Source organism: Strix aluco, chromosome 1 (assembly GCF_031877795.1).
Source record: "Strix aluco isolate bStrAlu1 chromosome 1, bStrAlu1.hap1, whole genome shotgun sequence".
In the NCBI taxonomy this organism is placed as follows: domain Eukaryota; kingdom Metazoa; phylum Chordata; class Aves; order Strigiformes; family Strigidae; genus Strix; species Strix aluco.
In genome coordinates this window covers 154,856,702-154,861,971 of record NC_133931.1, presented here as the reverse complement: position 1 = coordinate 154,861,971, position 5,270 = coordinate 154,856,702, and positions in this window count along the sequence as shown.

Genomic DNA, 5,270 nt, shown 5'->3' with positions numbered 1-5,270 from the left:
TCTGAAGGTCTTCCCCCTTGAATGGGGAGTGGTGAGATGAGTCTGAGGGGTCACCACCACAGGGCAGATGCTGGGCACCATGTGGGAGAAGTTGCCAGAGAGCATCTCCTTACCTCTCCTGTTGGAGCTGTTCTCATCTGAATGAGTGAATATTTGTTTAGCACCTGGTTGTATAGCCTTGGGGTTTTCAGATCTGGGAAGCTACATCAAGACCTTGCTTAAGCACATTCACTAAACCTGTGGCCATGGCCATGGCTGTGCTGAGGTGCCTCCCTCTTCTGTTTGTTTGCACGCAAAAAACCCTTCAAAATCAAAGTTTTCTCAAAAATAATAATTTGCTGCAGGGGTTTGTTTGACAATAAATATTTCCAGATGACACTGCACCCTGTCCCATGGAAATAACCACATTAACAGCCTGTTCTTTGGGGGATGTTCAGGGAATTGCCAAGTATTCCCAAAAGAGTGACAGCATTTGACTTTCCTCTGTGAATTATCCTACATCCATAGCGTTTTATAAACACTGCAGTGCCGAGTCACCTTTAAGCTGTTATTTTGGCACCGTACCAAAACTGAGCACGCTTCTTCCACTTACCTTACATCTATAAAAATCAGTAATTCCCCTGTCTAGGTTTTTTAAAACTATCTTGGAGTAATCCTTCTCTCCCAAATGTGGAGATTAAACCATGGGCTCCAAATGGGACTTACTGATATTTTCCTGCTCGATCACTTTAAAGTTTTTTCTCACTCTACGGTAGCTTCATAAAGTACCTTTTAGCTTTTAGCATGATCAGGGGAGTCTGACTTCTCTTTAATTTTCTGTGTGATGCATTTAAGGGACTCAAATCCTTTAAGTCAAGGACACTTTATAAATTTATGGCTACAAGAATTTTTCCCTTTGGCATTAGTCTGTACTGCCCTGGAGGTGCAGTTTTCCAGTCACGTCATGCATAAATGTATGCCTGATTACAGGCTCTTAGTCACTTATTTGTAAAACCATGAGCACATATGAAAGTAGTAGAGTGACAACCCAGCTACTGGTGAGTCGACCCAGGTTGTCTGCAAGGTGCCAGCATGGCTGTAGACTGCTGCTCCAACACAAGGTTGTCATGTGAGACCAAACAGTATGAGCCACGGTGTCTTGGGCAAAGAAGAGAGAGGATTATACTTCAAAGAGTAATACTTGTATAACTCTGCTATCATCAGCATTGATGTCAACCTGAAAGCCTGAACACAAGCAAAAAGGCCAGCTGCTGCCTAGCACTTTTCTGAAACCTGTGATGTGAGTTGGTATGGCAGGGATGGGAAGAGCATACTCATGCCTGAAAGTTCGTTAGCTTTTCCAGCTCCATCAGCTTGACTTAAGAAGATATTTTCTCTCCAAATAAATGTCCCCCACTGATACTCTTCATATTAGATCTCCTTGCTGCACCATTGCAAAGGCACAGCCATTAGCACGGTTCAAAATGAGAGTAACCAGCTCCTGGTCCCCTTGGAAAGCTTGCACAGGAAATCTTGCTTTGCCTTGCATTTAGATCTCAATAACCAGCCCTAGCACAAACTAGGAGGGCTCTCTTATAACCAAAAAGCTTGTTCTTGACCCATGCAATAAGGTCTGGGCAGGCTGATCATTGTGTCTGCTGAATTTATTCAAATTTTTCATAGTGAGATTATTCCAGGGGGCAGGGTTTGTTGCACATTTATCATGTATTTTAAGTAGTTCTCTCCCTCCTTTTCCCATTGACATGCTTGTATTAACAGATAGCAGAAATACCCCTTTTTAGCTTTCCATTTTACCAATCCCAACAAGCTGAAATTTTAGGTTGTTCTTTCCCATGTTCTTTTTTTTTCCTTGTTTTGCACAGAGTGATCTCAACAGAGGGCAACAGTGACACTAGCACAACCTTAGCTCTTCTGAAAAATGCTTGACCAGATACATGTTGGGATTGTATTAGCCCCCTGATCCCATGGTCTGAGTTGTTGGTGGTAACCAGGCATCATCTGGCCAATGAACACACTCAAGGCTGTCTTCTCTTCAGATATTTCCAGCTGATGAGCTCCCAGCTTATAACAGAATTTGTTGTAATTGATGTAATTGATTATTAGCACACAGCATGGTATATTTCACCATATTTCTGCTATTCGGGTTCTGAAGATCATCCAGTTCTTTCTATGTGATGCCTCAGTCTTTGTTCATTTCCATTGAATTTATTAAAGCTGCTGAATTTTAGCCCATTTTAATTTGCCTTGCTTGAGTCTAAATTAACAGTTAAGCTTCTAATTACGTACCACTATAACCAACTCACTCTGAGGAATCAACGATGTCTATTTGTAAATTCATGCCTGTGTTTGTATGCCTAAACCTCTACCCTCATATTTTATGCATACTCAGGATAAGATGCCATTGAACATGACAAAAGATTATCTAATGAACCATTCAGATATAATGCTTATCTAAATTAAACGTTGTGTAAAATAAATTACAGTTTACTAAAGAAAATGAAACGTATTTTACCTTACACTAAAAATTGCATTTACTCCCCAAATTAATCATGTTTCCCAAGGTTGGTGAATAAACTAAAATCTCTGCTCCTGTAAGCACCAGACTCTGGGTTGGAAGGTAGAGACAGATAGCTTCTGCACTGATTTATTTTTCTCTGTGGAATGATTCCTCTCTTGAAAGAAGGTACTTGTGCCCACAGCGTATATATCTACTTTTTTGCTGTACTTTCTGCAATTTATTTCTTTTGTAGTTGCTCTGTTCGCATCAAGTATTTCTGAAGAGCACATGCAGCCCTTGTGAGGGGTAAGGTGAAGTGACAGGTAGCGTGATGCCTTCTGGGTTCTTGTCTGAAACAAATCTGCACAAGCAGCAAAGTAGGGCTTTCTGAAGGGACGCAGAACTTGAGGCATCTTGCCAGCAAGTGTATTCCTTGCAAAGTGAGCGCCAAGAGACTATTCTTAGTTATCTCAAATCAGATTTACCCCAAAGCGCTCACATCTTGAGAAATTCTCTGCCAAAGTCACTTTGAAAATGCTCAAAAATTTTTAGTTGAGTCATTTGTTCCTATATTTTGTATAAGGGCCTGTGGTTTGGGAGAGGATTTTCCTGATTTCTTTCATTTTGTAGTGTCAAGAAAATATGAAATCTGAATAGGTATAAAGCCTTCCAGCTATTCAAACACCAGGTCTTGAACTAAACTAAGTACTAGACTTGTTTTTACTTCTCTTGTTTATGTGTCTTTCTTAGGGACTGCTATCAGTAGGGGTTTGATGCTTGCAATACTCTAAAAACTTATTGTGTAAGTCCAGTTCTGTGATGACATTTATGTGCCTGATTCCCACTAAAACAATTCATATTTAAATGTCTAGCTAACTTGTAGAGTTAAGACTTGTAAGCCTTTCATTCATTCTTGCCTTACAAGTCTTAAAGATGTGTAAGAATTATTTTTTTTTTGTTCTGTGGAATACAAATCATCCTGTATCATATCAAAAGATCTAATTATTTTTCCATGAAAGATATCTTTCAAAAAAGCACCCAAACATACAAACAACCAGTCAGTGGCTACCTGCTTCTAGGTAGGCTTTTACTTTGCTATTCTTCCATGGTCACAGTGTGAAATATTGTACTCCATTATGAGAGTTATACCTACCCAGTGATTTGAATGTTAAATTTTGCTGTCTTGCATTAGTTTTTTTCAAAGTAAAAATAAAAAAGGAGACTGAAATTTCAAAGACAAAACCAAGATGAAAGACAAAATACTGCTTTACACTTTCAGCAGTAGATGGAAATCTGGACTAAGAGAATTGAACTTTAAATTACATCAAAAAATGTCCAAGAGCAAGTTAAATAGCTTTCTCATTCAGATTTTATTTGAACATGTCACAGAAAGCACACATTTTCTACTCTCTTGAATTAATGTATTAGTTTGAAAAGTATCCTAGTCCTATGCTGTTTGATGTGACTTCTCTGAGTGATGAGCATCTGAGCTTCCTGGGAATCTATAATCATACAGGACTTTACCATCATACAAGATTTTATGTCTTAACAGTCATGCATACAAATATTTCTGGTTGCTGTGGGAATGTCAGAAGGCTCTCATGGATGCATCTTGAAGTGTTAAAGCTGATGAAAAACACAGCTCCTGGTGGACTGGCACAGACGAACCAGCTGGGTGCCCTCTTGTTGTGTTCAGACTCTCGCTTTGGTCATTCGGACTTGATACCAACTTTTGCTACCTCTCCTCATAGGCCTGGGGTTTTTCATAACAACTCTCACAATTAAGCAACTAAACAGTCCGCAGACATGGAGCAAGTTGCAAACATGAAATAAGAAACCTACTGGTGTAAGATGAAATTCCCTAAACTGTTCTTTCAAGAGACAAAGGAGGGCCATGCAAGTGTTTTCCAGACTAATGGAAAAACTCAGCCTTTCCTTTTTCTTTACAACAAATGTTTTGGGGAATATGAAAAGGTAGTAAAATGCTATCTCCTGCACAGTAAGAAAGCAGGATAGAAAATGAGATTAATTATATATTTCTGTGTTTAAGAGCTTGGAAAGGATGGAGACAAAAGCAGTGTGAGGCTATTTAAACAGAAAGATCCTCATATGAAGAAGAGCAACACAATCATGTCCAGACAAAAAAGGATATGAACAACATGTAAATGGTACATGCTACAATAATGAATGAAACAAAAAGACTATTTATTTGAAAATAAATGGGCAATGGCTTCATTTAAGGCTGGAGTTCCTACGTTCGCTCATGCATATGCTTAATTTAGATGGGATAATTCATGTGGTGACCCCAGTGAATAATATGTAAATTTTAGTGGGATTGAGTCATGTTAAATTTGCAAATCAAAGTGCTACTCAGAAATGTGATCTGGTTTCCAGATATTAAGCCTATGATCTCCATTAATTGTTCAAAAGTAGGTAGCCAGTGTATATGTATCAGATGAAAAAGTTAAACAAAATTTATATCACTATGAGGCCTAAACCAAGCAGTCCAGTTTTGGGAAAGTTTTAACATGCCCACAGGAAAAAATGTTGTCTAGTTCTTATATACAATGTATCCAAGGTGGCTGCTGCAAAGGCTGGTGTAGATTCATGGTTTTAATTAAGCTGTTACCAAAATTTAGATATAACAGAACTTCATAATAATAAAAAGAGAAACCTTATTTGTTTTCCTGAGAACATAAAGCCCCACAGTTTTATGTATCTCCTACTTAGGAAAAAAGATTTTTGTAATATAGGTAATGATAAATACGTTTTA